Source organism: Durio zibethinus, chromosome 19 (genome assembly GCF_047325235.1).
Source record: "Durio zibethinus cultivar Kanyao isolate XHJ-2024 chromosome 19, ASM4732523v1, whole genome shotgun sequence".
In the NCBI taxonomy this organism is placed as follows: domain Eukaryota; kingdom Viridiplantae; phylum Streptophyta; class Magnoliopsida; order Malvales; family Malvaceae; genus Durio; species Durio zibethinus.
In genome coordinates this window covers 16,391,815-16,411,914 of record NC_143180.1, presented here as the reverse complement: position 1 = coordinate 16,411,914, position 20,100 = coordinate 16,391,815, and the positions used below count along the sequence as shown (strand labels likewise).

General features: G+C 26.6%; 1 long non-coding RNA gene across 1 annotated transcript; it reads left to right on the top strand.

Moving 5' to 3' along the window:
• The first annotated feature begins 1,654 nt into the window (after positions 1-1,654).
• Positions 1,655-3,320, top strand: LOC149513459 (uncharacterized). Its single transcript, XR_016330400.1, has 2 exons — positions 1,655-2,273; positions 3,030-3,320. It is a non-coding gene; the product is annotated as an uncharacterized LOC149513459 (long non-coding RNA).
• The last annotated feature ends 16,780 nt before the right edge of the window (positions 3,321-20,100 follow it).

Below are 20,100 nucleotides of genomic sequence, written 5' to 3'. Positions count from 1 at the left end.
AAAAATAAAAATGTTATAATTCATGAAAGGTACTTCAACCAAAGGGGCCCGTAAGAAATCGTTAAGGTTAATTAAAATTTTATTTATTTTAGAAATTTTTTTCATTTAATAATTTTATTATCTACAATTCTTTTCTTTATTATAATATTCTTTATACTAAAAGAAATCGTGTCCTATAAATGATAATTCATCCATTTTATTGAAAATTTTAAATTTTAATTAATTAAAAAAAATACTAATTTTTATTCTTATGCATATTAAAATGAAAGGAAAATGAACGTAGCAGACCCAACATTGAGAAAAGAGTTGTTGGAAATTTGATAGGCCAGCTGTTGTTTAGCTAACTTGCACCCACCGACGCTTTCCTTGCTTTGCGGTTCAAAGGAATAACTGGAAGCCACATTGTTGCTCCTAACTTTCAAACGCTTGGATGTAAACAACCAAAATATTTTTTGAAAAGTAGTTTTAGAGTGTATTCGATTTTTTTATTTGTTTATATTATCTATTAAATTTAATAAAGGATTATAAATAATATTTTAAAATTTATTAACGAAATATATAAATCACAAATAAAATAAAATTTATTCATATTTAATATATTTGTAAAAATTAATAAAATATTTAATAAATAATTCATAAATAAATTTATATTTTATTCGTTTATATTTATTAAATTTAATAAAAAATTATAAATAATATTTTATAATTCATTAATTAACCAAATAAATAACAAACATAATAAAATTAATTCATAATCAATTAATTAAGACCTTTACAAAAAAAAAATGTAAATTAAAAAGACCGCATCAACTTGGCTGGATTATGGAAGTCATTTCACAAGACAGAAAGCAAAATTAATGTGACCACTGCTGGTACTAGTATCAGTTGAGGGGATATATCTATATCAAAATATAAATGCTATCCTATTATCATCTTTAATTTAGTAATCTATTAAAGTTATCCTTTTTTTTTTCAAGTTTCAGTGACACTTAATATGGGACACAAAAAATTGTTAGAGGATTATGTAGATACAAATTTTATCCGAAATATTTTAACATACTTGAACAAAATCTATTTAATTCCTTTAAAAAGACTCCTTAAAGAGCCCATAAAATGTATTAATATTTAGACATAATAAATAATAAAAAAAAGAAACTCATATGAGTACTACGAAATTCTTTTGCATGAGATTTATATGGATCGTGAATGCATGATAAATAAAAATTAAATAAAATAAATAAACTTCAAAGTTAACTTTGGTCAAAATTGCATAAAACTTGATTAAAATAAATAGAACCAATGTTAATCCTCAAAATTCATAAATTAATTAGAATTAATGTGGTTTAAAATTTAATTTAGAGATTTTTAAAACACTAAAAATTTTATTGTACTGTGAAAGTATAAAATTATCAAAATACCCCTACAAGGGATATTTTTGTAATTTAACTTTTTCGAAATCTAATTTTTATAAAACTTTTTAAATCTTAATTTTATAATTTTTAGTACATTTGAAAATCACAATAGTATTCCAAAAAATGTCAAATTACCCAATACCCCTATAAGGATATTTTTGTAATTTTATTTTTTCGAGCTCGGATTTTCATGAAATTTTTTAAATCTCAATTTCAGAATATTTCATAATTTTGGTGTTTTAAAATCTCAAAAAAGAGCATAGGAATATTAATTTATAAGAAAATTACCTAAATACTGAAAACTTTGCACTATAAATAAAATGATCTTTTCATAGGTTTGAAAGACATAAAAATTCAATTTTTGCAATGAATAATGTAAATCATTGGATGTTTTAATGATTTTGATCTAGTGACCAAAGGTGGCTCCTTGAAAAGGAGAAAAAACCAAAAACTTTGACCCTTGGATGAGATTTCATCCAACGGTCTATAGTCACCAAGAAAAAGATCTTTTTTTAAGGGGCTGACTCTTGAAAGAAAAGAAAGAGGGGTCTACCGAAGGGGTTAGAGGAGAAGAGGCTGGAAGAAGAAGGGGAAGAAGGGACCCAATGCTAAAAAAAAAAAAAAAAAAGAAAGGAATGAAAGAAAGAAACTGCTGGAAAAAAAAAAAAAAAGAGAAAGCTAGCCGAATAAAGGAGGTGAAGGAGAAGGGAAAAAGAAAAAAGAAAAGGAGAGGATTATACCAAAAAGGAGTAGAAAGCTGCCTAAGGAAGAAAGAAGAGGAAGCTGCCAGCAAAAAAAAAAAAAAAGAAAGGGGAGGAAAGGTTGTCTTCCTGAACTTTTTGGATATTCATGTTCTTCCATGTAAGATTAAGAAAAATAGTCCGTTTTTTTTTTTGCATGTTTGTTTCGGTATAGGGTTTGTATGAAACTTGAAATCTTGTTAGTTTAAGGAAGCTTAAAGCTTCAAACTTTTGCTGATTCTGGTATGTCCTTGTTTGTAGGTTGTTTGTCGAGGGTTTAAAGGTTACTATATTTGTTTTCTTCTACTTGTTTCCGTATGTATGTTATTATGTAAGCTTAAAAGTTCATCTTATATGGGTGCTATTGTTTTTAATCTCTGCATGAAATGATGCAAGAAAGCTTAAAACCTCCTTTTTGTTATGTTTGTTGGCTTCTCATTATTATTCACGCATCTTGTTCTTTCTTCTCTTCACTTTTGCACATGGTATATATAATGCATGCTTTATAATTGGACCATGGAAGTAAAGGGTCTCAATTCTTTAAGGGTTTGTTTTTCTGTATGTGAATTGTTGGATGCAGTTTATTTGTAGAAGTTTAAAAAGCTACGGGTGGTGGCATGGTTTTTAGGATGGAAAAATAGAAAAAAAATTATTAAAATGAAGAAGACATGGATAGGACAAAACTAGAGCTTTGTTTAAAATGGGTGGGGACTACACGGTTTTCTTGACTTTTTTGATATTGAAGAATGAAAGAGGTATCAAAGAATGAAAGCCATCTAAAGAATAAGACAAAGCTTTTCTATAGAATGGCGTAGGGACCATGGCATTTTTTTCCATTTGCTTGATAGAGTAAATGGCATTGTTTTCCATGGCGTAGGGACAATGGCATTGTTTTCCATGGCGTAGGGAACATGGCATTATTTTGTCAAGATTGCAAGGCGTGGGGAAGGAAGACCATATCTTTTGTTGACTTTCAATAGGTTAGGTTGTTTTAGTTGAAATTCTCTAAATAAATTTTTAATATAGACATAAAATTGGTCCCTAATAAAGGTCTATTTTCATGTACATTTAAGCTTAATCATGCATATATTTTTATGTTGTTTAAGTCTAGTTGCAAGTTTAGTTTTATACTTATTTTAATTGGATTCCTATATTTGTTTTAATTTAATCCTTCTTACTTTAATATATGTTTGTCATTTTATTTACACAACACAAGTGTTAACAATAACAAATGAAAATTTTCAAAAATGAGATTCTAAAAAAATTCGAGGAAAGATTCTTAAGAAATCCCTAAGTGAGAAAAAATTTTTAAAATACTGCCAAAATATTGGGGTATCTAGAAAATTTTTCAATAAAAGATTTTATTTACTATGTTCTTTTCTAAAGTTTTTATTGATAATTATGAAATAATTAAAGAAGATTAAAACATAATCAATGTATGTTTTTCGTATGCATATTGTTTGCAGTACATCATTTTAAATGCAAATAAAATTTTCAATTATGGGACCTCAGAAAGTCCAAGTAGTAATTTTTGAGAATTTCTTAGATAAGAAAAGATTTTTAAAAATTACCAAAGTATTAAAATATTTAGAAACTGTTTTCATTTTTTAATTAATTCGAACAATTCTCGTAAAGAGACAAAAAATATACATATTTATAAAGCATGAATTATTTTTATAATAAAATTGTAATAAAAATCTCCAATGATGGAACTCCGAGAAATCTGAGTAGTGATTCTCGAAAATTCCCTAGGTAAGAAAAATCTTCTAAAAATTGTCAAAGTATTAGAATATTTAGAAACATCTTTTCAACACGAAAAATTTTCATTTTATGAGTATTTTCTATAATTTGAACAATATTTCTTAAAAATAAGAGTTTTTTTAAGAAATAAATATATTTGTGGATAATATATTATTATGACTTTTAATAATTTTCATAAAAAATTGACGAAAATTTTCGAGGATTAGATCATAAAGAAATCTAAGCAGTGATTTTTTAGAGATCTTTAGGTAAGAAAATCTATCTAAAATACTGCAAATGTATTGAAGCATTTAGATTAATTTTGGATAAAGATTTTTTGTGCTTTTATAAATAGCACAGAAATGAGTTTTAGAAAAAAATTGTATTGAAGCATTTAGATTAATTTTTGATAAAGATTTCTCGTGCTTTTATAAATAGCATAAAAATAAGTTTTAGAAAACAGAATTTGTTTTTATCATATTTTATGGAAATAAATATGAACTACTAAGGATATGATTTTTAAGAATTCTGAGTAACAACTCTTAAAATTTTCTTAAGTAAGATAGTTCTTTTTAATATTGCTAGAGTATTGGAACGCTTTTAGGAATTTTTCAATAAATGGTTCTTATTTATTTTCCAACCTTACTAAAAATTAAAAATATGTTTTTAAAGAAAACTAAGAAAATTAATTTTTAAACACCAAAATTAAGACCATTTTTGTCAATATTAAAAAATAACAGATAATTAATTAGTACCATTTTAAATAGGCATCGTGAGGGTGCTAATCCTTCCCCAAGCGTAACTAACTCCCGAACTCAAACTATTTTCGCAAACCCAAAAATTATCTTTTTAATAAATTTTAATTAGTTTTAAATTTTTATTAAGAAGATAAGTTTTAATATATGGCTAATCACACCTAGCCAAAAAAGATTAGTGGGGACTCCATCTTTTGTTTTTCAAATTCGTTTAGCGATCCCCAAAACCATTACAACAGCTTGGTGACTCTACTAGGGAAGTCATTTTTTTAGAGAGTTAGGCCAAAAATTAATTAGGTGTTATCCTTAATTTTGATTTGATGGTCTTAATTGGTATTTAACATTAATTTTCTTAATTTTGATTTTGCAATAAAAATTTACATGCATTTCATTTTAATTATGTCATTTGTTCATTATTTATTTTATGTATATATTATTCTCAATAAATTGTGGGGCATGTAGGATAAAGATAGTGATGTTGTTTTCTCTCGCACACATAATGATACATTTCATATCATGCATGAGCTCTATACTCAAGCTCTAACCTTTTTAGGAGGGAGAAAATGCCTATACTCTTGTGAGATGATAACTTCCGCAATGGTAAGCGAAATACTCCAACTTAGATTGAACCATTTTCGTTCATAGCCTATAATAGGTGAGGATTGAGGTGCCTTACTAGTCTTATATGAATGCCAATAAAGAATAATTTAAGAACCTTTTAAATACAAATCCTTACTCAGCACATCATGAACTATAAGAGACCAACCTTAGGTAGAGCCATGCCAATCCTTTTTGTAGAAAATTATTCGAATTAGGGAACAAAGAAACATTCCAATACAATTTGTATTTAGGTATATGAATGGTGTAAATAAAACTAAAATAGTGTAAAACAATAATGGTACGGGTAAAAATAAAATTTTAAAAAAGGAAAAATAAAAAAACATATTTGTGAAAGAAAAAAATTCTTTTAACATACAGCTTATTCATTTTATGGTTATCCAAAATTTGCATTTTCAGATATGTTTTAAAATAAAATAAATAAATTTTTTAGCATTATCCAAAAAAAAACCAAAAATTTTCAAAAAAAAATAAAGGTTTTTCTTAAGTTTTTTGGCCAAATAAAAATTATTGAAAAAGAAATCTTCAAATCCAATTATTCTGTGTGATTAAAAAATGTGTGTTCTTAAATTTTTTTCCTTTTCCAAAAAAATAGAATTTTAAATTTGAATTTTGTTTTATCTTTCACATTTTCATTTGATCTTTTACATACATTTTTCATCATGTAAAAAAAAAATTAATCGCCTCATCCTATGCATCCTAATAGATAGTGTATGTATCCTATCTGTTCACATCATAATAAGATAACACATGCATTGCATCCCATCCACATCAATGGATAGTACATGTATCTCATTTTATGCACATGTTGATAAATGATATATATGCATCCCATGCGCATTTTAATAGGTAGTGTATGTGTCACGGGTCAAGACTTAAGCTCCGAATCCGTGCGGCTCCGAGACCCGGGCATTCACTCTTTCGGCGTCCCAGTTCAGCCTTTCACTACGGTTCACATCCTTGTGAGATATTGTCCACTCTGGCCCCCCTGGCCTCACAGTTTTGTCTTACAAAAGGTGCCTCACAAGGTGGAGGTTGTGTGAACCCTTTTATACCCCAGGGACCCTCCTATTATGTTCGATGTGAGATTCAAGACTCTTCCTTAGGTCCGTGACACATGCACTCCATTTCATTATATATTTTAAGGTAGTGTCAGTTTTATTAGGTTGATATAACATAAACATTCCATGTAGACATATCTTATGCACTTGATAGGTTCATACATTCCATACAAGTATGTTGCATTAATTATAGGTATATATCTCATGACTCATATAACATGTTATAGCATTGCATGCATATGGATTCATGAATACTAGAGTTTTATAAAACATGCATTGCATTTCATATCCCACCATCACTATAATATAATATTACATTCCTTGCATACACATTCATGGATGAGAAAACTTTTACCATTTGGAGCCTATATATAAAAATTCATTGTCTTAAGCATATTTGCATTTCATGACATTTTTTTAAACATGCTCTGTACGTCACATAGGTTAGAAATTATTTTTGTAGCATTCATTCAATAAGGGTAATAGTATAAAATTTTTAGTCAAAGTCTCAGAATAAAATGACTATCTTGATGGGAATCAGAATGACGAAAATGAAAAATCAATTCGAGAGGTGAAACAATAGATGGTTCAATTGATGGAAATAATTAAAGGTAGTAGTGGGATTGAGTTTGTTGCTCTTTAAAGATCGTTGTCACTTTCGATTCCATTAAATTAAGATTAACTTGCTCTTATTAGTTCTAGCACTTTTCCTAAGCATACTAAGGCATTGGGTGGTTCAAATAGTGACTAAAGTTTGGGCAAGCTCAATAAAGGAATGGGTGAGTTGGCCACACAAATGATTGAACTCAAAAGTCTGATTTTCAAGATAGAGTCACTTGGCTTCAAACAACCCTCACCAACCATCCCTAGTTTCAACCCGCACCTAAATCTTACATAAAATATTTTGACCCAAATGCAAGATGTGAATACCATGGTGGGAATACGAAGCATTCTATTGAAAATTATGAGGGTTTCAAGCACAAGGTGCAGTTACTCATAGATGTAAAATGGTTCAATCTAACTACAATAAGGGATTAAAAGATCTAGGAATAATGAGAAAAGGGATAGGAAAATGATGAACATGGATAGGACTTTTGTTTAAAGAGGGTTTTCAATTGATAGGTTTATGAATTTTTTCTGTTTAAAAAATGTTTTTATGTTGATCTGACGTTGTCTATGGAACTTAGATATGTAAATTATGGTTTGCCTTTCATTCTCACTCCTTTGCCAATTTTTATACTTTTCACTAAAGAGCTATGTCATTTGTGCATTCATTCATTCATCCATTCATCCATATAATGCAACACATGTGTGCTCCAAAATAAGAAATTTCTTCAAAAATAATTCCTGTGATTTTTTCAAAGGGTTAGGAGAATATTTGATTTGAAAAAAGAGATAGAGAAGATTATCAAGAGACTTTGTGCTCAAGGAAATAATCAACTTGAAAGACCTAGCTTAAGACCCATAAGGGAAGAGTTGAGGAATCTAAATGAACAGAAAGGTTATAATTTATTGGAAGACAGAGTTTAAGCTATTCAAGGTAATGATGAATCTTTTGATGCAGAGGAATACCAACTAGTTTCAAATGTGGTTATTCTACCCAAGTTCAAGGTTATGACATTTGAAAAGTATAATGGAACTGGATGTCCTAAGACACATTTGGCTCAAGACTATTACAAAATAGTTCAGTATGCTAGTGACAAAAAGTTACTTATCTATGTTTTTTCAAGAAAGTTTGACTAGGACAGCAGCCGATTAGTATTATAGTCTGAAAAGTAGTCAAATTCATACTTAAAAGGATTTATCACAAGTATTCTTGAAGCAATACCAATATATGTTAGAATTGGATCTAAATCGATTAACCCTTCAAATATGAGAAACAGCCCTAATGAGAGCTACAAAGAATATACTAGTAGATGGAATGAAATGGCATCACAAGTATGACCACCTTTTACCAATAAGCAAATGAATTCTTTATTTGTGGATACTCTTCATTTTCCCTATTACGATAATTTAATTAGTAATACTTCATTAGAGTTTATAGATTTGTTGTTTGCTATGGGTAGGATTGAAAATGGGATAAAAAGGGAAAGAAGTATAGATGCTAATGATGAAATAAAAGGAGATATTTTTGTTGAACAAGCATAAAAACAATTATTGAAGGGCAAAGCCAAGAAAGTCTTCACGTGATACAAGAAGATCCTGAAAATGGTCATTTTCAATAGTCACTATATTGTCCCTAATTGGCATTTCAAGCCAAAGATTTTCTTTGACCACTTCTTCTGTGTGCTCTAGTTTCTTTGTCACAAACATTTATAGAACAAAGGATCAACCCAAGTTATTCACGAAGCCATAAGAGAAAAAAAGTCAAGATGTGTTATTCACTTTCAATGTCTTACGCTGAGCTCTTCACCTTACTGATCAAGAATTATATGATCTTTATTACTCTTATAAGACCCAGAAAGCCTCCATACCCGAAGTGGTATAATCTAAATGTTAAGTGTGAGTTTTATGATGGGGTCAAAGAACATTCCATAGAAGACTGTGCTACCTTCAAGAATATAGTTCAAGCTTTGGTTGATGTAGATCCCATAAAATTTAAAGAATTGATTAGTGATTCTTGATAGTGGGAGAGTTATGGGTTAATGATGATAAAAGTGAATCATCAAATGGGAAACCTTTGTTGGTAAGTTTGAGTGTTATCTCGAGAATATTATTGGGAATGTGAATTTTTGGGTCATGTTTGAATGTTTGCATTACATGATAGATCTTGTGTATCAAGAATGTTCCATGGATTTACATCGTCATTTGATATTTTTAATTTTTGTTAAATTTTAGACTTATAATTGTTAAAAAGAGGGAAAATGTTAAATTTGAATAAAGCCCTACATAGTTAGGTCTCTAGTTTAAAATAAAAGAAAGTACTCTAGAAAAAGTGAAAAAAAAAAGAGACAAAAAAACAAAAAAAAAGGAAAAATTTTGAGTTTCGTTTGAGTTAGTGATCACTATTAGGGATTTGTCAAATATTTAAACTCTCTTTTCTAAGCCTTTCAAATGATTTCATTTAATAGCTATAACCCCCAAAAGCTATAAAGTTGAATTCATAAACCTTACTTTCACCTGATAACGTTATGATATCAAAAGGTGATATTCTTTTCCAAGGTAATGAACAATGAAATATCTAATTAAAAAGGAAAAAAATTGGATTCCTAGAAGATCAGGTAAATATGATATTTTTCTTAAGAATTCAAATGTGGTATTTTGATGTGTCAATATTACGCTTTAATTCTAAAATTTTTAAAAATCAAAGCCACCCTAAGTCCTATAAAATGATTGTAGACTTACCAACCTTTCAATCTTTTACCTAAAATTTGGCTTGGCTCATGTGTTTTCAAGACATGTTGCTTTTATTTACCAAATTTTCAGCCCCTTTACCTAAAAAATTGGCCTAACCCATATGTTATCGAGGTCATGTTGATAATGAAACTTACCATCCTTTCAATTTTTTACCTTGAAATTGGTCTGATCCATACGCCTTGGGGGCATGTTGATTAGAAATGAAAGATCTCATTGCCCTTTAGACAATTTGAGCTATGATCAACCCATTCATTCTTTTTTTGGTAAAGTGACATAGATCATTTGGTACCTTAAATGGGTTCATTTTATATGACTTTTTCTCGTTCATTTCAAATAATCATTTTTTTGTAATAACTTTCACTAAGGATGTTTTGTTAAAATAGGGCATCTTCCATGAAATACATTATTGGCAAAATGAATATAGGTATGATTCATGAGGGGTATGTCAAAAATAAAAATAAAAATAATAAAATAATATATAACAAAAAAAATGAATAAAAGAAGAGAAAAAGATAGAAATGAAAAGAAAAAAATGATTATGACATCATGCACTTAAGAAATTTGAACAAATTCCAATAAAGTCCTAACAAATTCAAAGTTTTGAAAAAATGGACGAGAAAAAAGCCTAAAATAGAAAATGCCAAAACTAAAAACCAAAAAAAAAAAAAACTAAAGAAAAAAAATTGTTGAAATGAAAACCTTTCTTCGAGATCATTTTCCTAAAAGGCTTTTTAGTTTAATTTTTTATACTTGAAATGACAAATGGTTGTCTTTTGTTATCCTTTCACAAATGTAAAAATTTATCTCTTGTTATCCCTTTGAGTCTGATCGAATTATTTCAAAATAAACCCTAACTAAAGATCACCCTTCATACTGGAGAGCAAAAATAAACACATTTAAAGGTTAAGAATGAAGATGTCCAAATGGAATCTCAGATGATTAGGGCAAAAGCCTAATATAAAAATCCATAAAAGTTCTGAATCACTCAATGAAAGGATGTAAAAGAAAAAAAAAAAGAGAGAAAAAATAGATATGAAAGGAAAGAAAGAATAAAAGAAGGAAAAAGAATATAAATGAATGGGTAGAAAGCAAAAATGAGTAGACTTCAGAGTGTATCCTTCAAATGGAAAAATGATCCTTCGTTTTAAATACTCTTAAATACTTGTTTTGGGTTTTTCTATCCTTTTCTTTGACAACCTTAAACCTTAACCTACATTACAACCTTTGAAAAGTCCATATTGGATTAAGCATGAAGGCTTAAAATTGAAGAGTTTCTCTTGGAAAAATGATCATGAATCTTTGAGTCCTTATTTATTACATAATTTTCTGTTTAGATCGTTAACCCCCTTTTGAAAAAATTCTTTTCGTCTTTCAGATTAGTTTTGAATTTTTTAAGTGCATGGTGTGTTAATCAAAAAAACTATTTAAATAAAAATAGCTCTACAGTGAAAACCCTAAAAAAGACAGCCTAAAGCAAATCTTGAAAGCCCCTTCTAATGCTAAATGTGGTAGATGTTAAACCAAACCTTATTGAAAGATCTGAAATATCAAAGTCATAGAAGTTTGAGATGAGTTGATTTGAAAATCTCAAGTTTTATCCATTTCCAAATAACCTTTTAAAATCTAAAACCCTTACAGATAACCATGACATATATCAAATATCACATTTAGAGACTAAAGAAAGTATTGAATATGTTTGGTCTTTAAGGAATTCATGCCTTTAAAAAAGCTTATGTTTCGCTTGTGAGCTTGCCTGGGAAATTATATGCTTCTTTTATCCTCTTCAATTGTTGAAACCTTTTGAATAAACAAAAATCTTCATATACAGAACCATCCAACCCATTTGGAAAGAAATTTTTCACTTTTCATTTTTGATAGAGATCACTAATTCTCAGGCATGCAAGTCCAGTTTATTTGGCATCAAAGAAGAAAAATAATAATAATAACAATAATAATAATAATAATAATAATAATAAAAGGTTTTTGAATTTGTATCAATTGTAAAAGACATTTAATCTGCACATTGCAAAAATAAAAAGAGTCTTTGCATTTGCATCACTTGTGTTCACATTTGTATCATGAAAAAGTTATTTGATATGCATACTACAAAAAACAAAAATAAAACATAGACATTCGCATTCACACTTACTTATGCATTATGAGAAAGACATTTGCATTCACATTTGCATCATATGCATTTGCATCACAAAAAAAAACATTCACATTTGCATCATTTGCATTCATACTTGCATATGTATCACGAGAAAGATATTTGCATTCATATATGCATCACAAAAAAAAGACATTTACATTTACATCACAAAAAAAGACATTTGTATTTGCATCACTTGCATTCATACTTATGTTTGCATCATGAGAAAGACATTTGCATTCAACTCTATATCATAAAAAAAAAACATTTGCATCGCTTGCATCTGCACCATAAAAAAGATAAACATTCAAATTCATACTCGTATGTGCATCATGAGAAAGATATTTGCATTCACAATTGCATCACTTGCATTTGCATCAGAAAAAAAAGGATATTAGCATTTACGTCACTTGCATTCATACTCGCATGCACATAATGAGAAAGATATTTACATTCACATTTACATCATAAAAAAGTTATTTGCGTTTGTATCGCTTACATCTACATGACAAGAAAGACATTGCATTTGCATCACTTGCATTAGCACTTATATAAGACATTTGCATTCACACCATAAAAAAGAAATTTGCATTTACATCATGGCATTTGTATCCTAAGAAAAGGTATTTGTAAGGGTATTTACATGAAAAGAACATTGTCATTTGCATCGTGAAAAAGTCATCTATATTTGCATCAAGCATTCATATTAACATTTGCATTCATATCGACATTTCCATTAGTATCATTTGATGAGAATAAACATTTATATCACGATTACATTATCAACTTTGTAAATATTAGATAAAAAAAAGGTAAAAAAAAAAGAGAAAAAAAAAGTCTATTATGAAAATATGAGAAAAAGAAGAAAATAGTTTGATAAGATATCAAAATATAAAAAAGGTTTGAAAAGTTGAAAGAAAATGATCTACAAAAAGTAGAGGGATTATTAAAAAAAATGAAAAAAAAAAGAAATATGATATAAGATAAGACTTAAGTCTAATTAAGTTGGCACCCATATATATTTCCCAGACCTTTGGGCAAAAACATTTTAAATTTTTAAAGTTTCAATACCTCTGATTGGAATGAGCATTTAAACATTTCGAGATTTGTAAGACCTTCAGACATAATCTCCAAGACCTCTAGGCAAACCATTTTAAATTTTTAAAGTTTTAACGTCTCTGTTTAGGAAGAGCATTCAAAGATGTTGATATTTGTAAGACCTTTGGGCATAATCTTTAAGACTTCTAGGTAAAACATTTTAAATTTTTAAAGTTTCAATGTCTCTGATTGAGAGGAGCATTCAAAGATGTCTAGATTTATAAGACCTCCACGCATAATCTCCAAAACCTTTGGGCAAAACATTTTAAATTTTCAAAGTTTTAAAGCCTCTATTTAGGGGGAGCCATCTTCAAAGTTTCAAAGCCTCTGTTTAGAGGGAACAATTTCAAACAAGATTAAAAAAATAAATAAAATAAAATAAATAAATAAAATCTCAAAAGATCATCCAGACAAAATTGTTGTCTATGTCTTTGCATTACTTTTTATTCTCAGAAATATGCAAAGAGAGGTAGCTGTAGACACTAAATTTTATCCGAAACATTTTAACATGATTGAACAAAGCCCATTTAAAGCCCTTAAAAAGGCTCCTTAAAGAGCCCATAAAATGCATCGATATTTAGGCCTAATAAACTTAGAAAAAGGAAACCCATATAATTAGTATCAAATATTTTTGCATGAGATTTACATGGATGATACCCTTTCACATGAATGCATAAGAAGTAAAGAAAAAATAAAATGGGTAAATCTCAAAGTTAACTTTGGTCAAAATTACATAAAACTTTGCCAAAATGAATAGAACCGCAGTCAATCCTCATAATTCATAGTCTACTTGAAATCAATGAGGTTTAAAATTAAATTTGGTGATTTTTAAAACACTAAAAATTTTATTGCATTCGAGGAAGTACAAAATTACCAAAATACCCCTATAAGGGATATTTTCGTAATTTGATTTTTTTTATCTTGAATTTTCATGAAACTTTTTAGATCTTAATTTTGTAATATTTCATGATTTTTAGTGTATTTAAAATCACAGTAGTACCTCAAAAAAGTGTAAAATTATCAAAATACTCCTATAAGAGTATTTCGTAATTTTACTTTACCAAGCTTAGATTTCTATGAAACTTTTTAAATCTCAATTTCATAATATTTCATGATTTTTAGTGTTTTAAAATCTCAAAATTGAGCATAGAAACATTGATTTCTAGAAAAATGGCCTAAATATCGAAAAGCTTACGCTATGGGTAAAATGGTCTTTTATGGGTTTGGAGGATATAATAAAAATATAACATTTACAGTGAATAATGTAAACAATTGGATCTTTTATTAATTTTGATCCAATGGCCAAAAGTGGTTCCTTGAAAAGGAAAAAAAAAAGAAACTTTGACCTTTGGATGAGCTTTCATCGAAGGGTCTATATTTACCATGAAGAAGATCTCTTTTGGAGGGGCTAACTCTTCAAAGAAAAGAAAAGGGGATCTACCAAAGAGGCTATAATAGAAGAGGCTGGAAAAAGAAGGGGAAGAAAGGACCCAATGGTAAAAGAAAAAAGATTGAAAAAAAAAAGCTAGCTGAATAAAAAAGGTGAAGGAGAAAGGAAAAAGAAAAAAAGAAAATGAGAAGATTCTACAGAAAAGGAGTAGAAAGCTACTAGCAAAAAAAAAAAAAAGGAAGGAAAAGTAGTCTTCCTAAACTTTTTGGCTATTCATGTTCTTTCATGTAAGATTAAGAGAAATGGTCCCTTTTTTTTTTTAATGTTTGTTTCGGTATAGGGTTTGTATGAAAGTTAAAAACTTGTTAGTTTAGGAAGCTTAAAGCTTTAAACTTTTGTCAATTCTAGTATGTCCTTATTTCTAGGTTGTTTGTTGAGGGTTTAAAGGTTACTATATTTGTTTTCTTCTACTTGTTTCCATATGTATGTTATTATATAAGCTTAAAAGTTCATCTTATATAGGTGCTATTGTTTTTAATCTTTGCGTGAAATGATGCAAGAAAGCTTAAAACCTCATTTTTGTTATGTTTGTTGGCTTCTCATTATTATTCACGCATCTTGTTCTTTCTTTTCTTCACTTTTGCGCATGGTATTTGTAATGCATGCTTTATAATTGGTCTATGGAAATTAGGGGTCTCAATTCTTTAAGGGCTTGTTTTTCTTTATGTGAATTGTTGGATAGGATTTATTTGTAAAAGTTTAAATGCTACGGGTGGCATTGTTTTTAGGATGGAAGAATAGAAAAAAATTATTAAAATAAAGAAGCAATGGATAGAACAAAACTAGAACTTTGTTTAAAATGTGTGGAGACTACACAGTTTTCTTGGCTTTTTTGATATTGAAGAATGAAAGAGGTATTAAAGAATGAAATCCATGTAAAAAAAAAGATAAAACTTTCCATAGAATGGTGTAAGGACCATGACATTGTTTTCCATTTGCTTGATGGAGTAAGTGGGGGTTTAATAGTATTTTGTTAAGATTGCAAGACACGAGGAAGGAAGATGATATCTTTTGTTGACTTTTAATAGGTTAGATTAATTTAGTTGAAATTCTCTAAATAAATTTTTAGTATAAGACATAAAATTGGTTCCTAATAATGGACTATTTTCATGTATATTTAAGCTTAATCGTGCCTATATGTATATTTTTATGTTGTTTAAATTTAGTTGCAAGTTTAATTTTATTCATTTTTAATTGGATTCCTATGTTTGTTTTAATTTAATCCTTCCTACTTTAATTTATGTTTGTCATTTTATTTACATAACACAAGTGTTAACAGTAATAAATGAAAATTTCCAAGGATAGGATTTTAAAGAAGTCCAAGTAAAGATTCCTAAGAAATTCTTAGGTGAGAAAATGTTTTTAAAATACCACTAAAGTATTGGTGTATCTAAAAAATTTTTTAATAAAAGATTTTATTTACTTTGTTCCTTTCTAACATTTTTATTGATAATTGTGAAATAATTAAAGAAGATTAAAACATAATCAATATATGCTTTTTGTATGCATATTGTTTGCAGTACATAGTTTTAAATGCAAATGAAATTTTCGATTATGGGACCTTAGGAAGTCTGAGTAGTGATTCTCAAAAATTTCCTAGGTGAGAAAAGATTTCTAAAAATTATCAAAGTATTGGAATATTTAGAAACCCTTTTCAATACAAAATGTTTTTAATTAATTCGAGCAATTCTTGTAAAAAGACAAAAAAATATACATATTTATAAAAGTAAGAATTATTTTAATAATAAAATTATAATAAAAATCCCCAATGATGGGATTCCGAGAAATCCAAGTAGTGAATCCAAAGAATTATCTAGGTGAGAAAAGTTTTCTAAAAATTACCAAAGTGTTGGAATACTTAAAAACTTCTTTTCAACATGAAAATTTTCATTTTATGATTATTTTCTATAATTTCAACAATATTTCTTAATAAATAAGAGTGTTTTTAAGAAATAAATATATTTGTGGATAATATATTATTATGACTTTTAATAATTTTTATAAAAAATTAATGAAAATCTCCGAGAATAAGATCCTAAAGAAATTCGAATAATGATTCTTTAGGAATCTTTAGGTAAAAAAATCTATCTAAAATATTGCCAATGTATTGGTGCATTTACATTAATTTTAGATAAAGATTGCTCATGCTTTTATAAATAGCATAGAAATGAGTTTTAGAAAACACTATTTGTTTTTATCATATTTTATGGACATAAATATGAACTACTACATGTAGGATTTTTTAGAATTTCGAGTAGCGATTCTTAAAAATTCCTTAGGTGAGATAGTTCCTTTTAATATTGTCAAAGTATTAGAATATTTTTAGGAATTTTTCAATATAAGGTTCTTATTACTTAATAAAAATTAAAAATATGTTTTTAAAGAAAACTAAGAAAATTAATTTTTAAATACCAAAATTAAGACCATTTTTGTTAATATTAAATATAACACATAATTAATTGATAGCACTTTAAACAGACGTCATGGGAGTACTAATTCTTCCTTACACATAACCGAATCCCGAACTCAAATTATTTTTGCAAACCCAAAAATTATTTTTTAATAAATTTTAATTAATTTTAAAATTTTATTAGAAAGATAAGTTTTAATAAATGATCAATCATATCTAGCCACAAAAGATTAGTGACGACTCCATCTTTTGTTTTTCAAATTCATCTAGTGATCTCCAAAACCGTTACGACAGATTAATTAAGGCATAAAATAAATTAGTTAGGATGATTTGAAGAAAAAACTTTTGATTTTTTTCTTTGTTTTGAACGCATGGCTTTTATTTTTCGTTTATTAATTTGTTTATTCATTTATTTACATACATAGGAACATGTGTTGGTCATTTGACAAATATAAAAAACTAAAATGTGTTAAATAAATAAATTCATAAATTTTTATAATTTTATTTAGTTATTTACGCCATATAAATTTTAAAAATAAAAATAAATGAACATTCTTCCAATTATAAAATTTTAAAAAATTATTACAAATGGTGCTTAAAATTCTTAGGTGAGGAATTTTTTAATAATCTTACAAAAATTTTTGGAATGACTTTGGAAGATTTCCAATAAAAAATATTTTATTTACTTTTTAATATAATATTTAGTAAAAAATAAAGGTTAGTAAAATCAAAATAAAAATAAAATAAATATTTTCTTAAAATTTTAAATTAACCCAACGACAAAGTTGCTTTTAAAGAATATAGGGTTTTTTTTTAATAATCTTAAGCTGAGAAATTTTTTTAGTAATTTTATCAAAATATTGGAAAAAATCTAAAAACTTAGCAATATTTCAAATAATGAAATTTAATTAAGAATAAAAACAATTTAAATAAATCTTTTTAGGATAATATAATATTAACTGGTATTATTTTTGGACATATGACATAAGGGTACTAATACCTTCTCTATGCATAGATTAATCAATAACATATAATAAAAATTGTCTTAAGAGGAGACAACTCTTAATTAAAGGTAGCTTACAATTGAGCTGCCAAATTACTTTTTATTTGTCAAATAGTTATTGGTTGATAAAAAAATTTAGTAAGTTACTGGGTTTTTGTAGGTAATTGTGTCTTGAGTTTTAATTAGATTGAGACATGATGAGTTGGGTTTTAATTGCATTTGTAAAAAGGAATATGAGAGTTTGATTGATGTTACATTGTATTAGATGTGTTTTTTTTATAGGCTTTGAATTATTATCATTTATCATCTAAAATAAAATAAAATATAATAAAAAATATAATTATTATTATTATAAATATTAAAAGATATAAAAATAAAAAAACAAAAAGTACTTTCCTTTTTCATTTCTTTTGTTTTAAATATTTTTATAAAAAAAAATTTATAATCTACAAAAAAATTAAAAAATCATACATTTTAATAAAATAATTAATAAAAATACAATACTCATAATATAACATGAAAAAATAACCAAAAAAATATAATCATAATATATGAAATACTATTTTTTAAATTTTAAATTTTAAATTTTTTATATTAAAATAATTATCTACCGAACTAATTCTAGTTCAAATGAAAATATTGTAAATAATATATATTTTTTGAATTTACTAAAAAGTTTTAAATAAATTCTTTTAAAATAATATTTTAACTACACCTACAACCACATGTTGCTTGAGTATCAATCGGTCAAAAATATCTCAACAATTCAATATTATTATCTTGGTGTTATTAGCGTTTACAATATTAGTAATTTTCTAGGCTAAATATTTAATTTATGATATAATGTTGAGGTATTTTTTCTATTAAACTATTATCCTTAATTTATTTTAATTAGTAATTAAACGTTTTCAAGATTAACATAAAAAATTTCATAGCAATAGTGAGTTGAATAGAGTGAATATATTATTTTGCAGCTAAAATAGGAAAATAGGGCTCAAAATTATATTTTATTAATTGTATTCTATAAAGATGATTAAAACAAAAACTAAAACCAAAACAAAATATTATTATCACTATCGTAACGATTTTAGAGTCGCCTGATGAATTTGAGAACAAGAAAAAACAAAGTCGCCAACAATATTTTTTTAGTTAGGTGTGATTGACCACTTATTAAAACATATCATTTTAATAAAATATTAAAATTAATTAAAATTTATTTAAAAGATAATTTTAAAATTTGCGAAACAGTTTGGGTTTGGGAGTCCGTTACGCGTGAGAATTATTAACACCCTCACAGCATCTATTTAAAATGATACCAATTAATTACATGTTATTTTTAATCTTAAAAAATAAAAGGTCTTAGTTCAGATTTTTAAAAAAAATACTTTCTTTGATTTCTTTTATTTGTAGAAATTTTAGTTTTTTATTCTTTTTATTATTATTTATTCTTATTCCTTCTTATTTGAGAAAAATAAATTAGAACACTTTTATTGAAATAATTCTTAAAATGGTCCAATATATTGATAACATTAAAAGAACTTCTCATCACCTAAATATTTCTCAGGTATTGCTTCTCGAAATACCTTAAAATACTATCTTCAAAAGCTCATATTTATTTTCATAAAAGTAAAATAAAGCATGCATTACAAATGATAATATGTTGATGCACACATTTTATTTTTCCTTTGAAAATATTTATTAGTTTTTTTATTATTATTTGGAGAAAAAAGAAATTTTTATTATATTAAAAATTTTTATAAATATTCCAATACACTGATAGTATTTAAAATAATCTTCTTAGACGTTACTACTTGGAATACTTTAAAATCCTATCATCAAGTAGAAATTTCTTTTTCATCAAATTTTTATTATTTTTATTCTTATTTTAGTTAATTTTTTTTATTTAATAAATTTTTAGTTAATTTTTATTGTATTGAAAACTTTTATAAATACTCCAATATATTGGTAATATTTTTAAAAAAATTTTCACCTACAAATTTTGTAGGCATCGCTTCTTGGAGTATCTTAAAATCTTATCATCGGATAAAAATTTCCTTTCCTCATTTTTTAATATTTTTATTTGGTTATTATTATAATTTTTTTTTTTCAAATTTAAAATCTCAAAAGTTTCGAAACGATTTTCTTTTTTTATTATCATTATTATTATTATGTTTAGTTATTTTTTATTATATTATTTTATGATATTTATTTTAATTTTTAAAATAAAACTATAAAAAATTTAAACATTATTTTTCATTACTTATTGTTATTTATTCTTTATTCTCATTATTATTATTATTATTA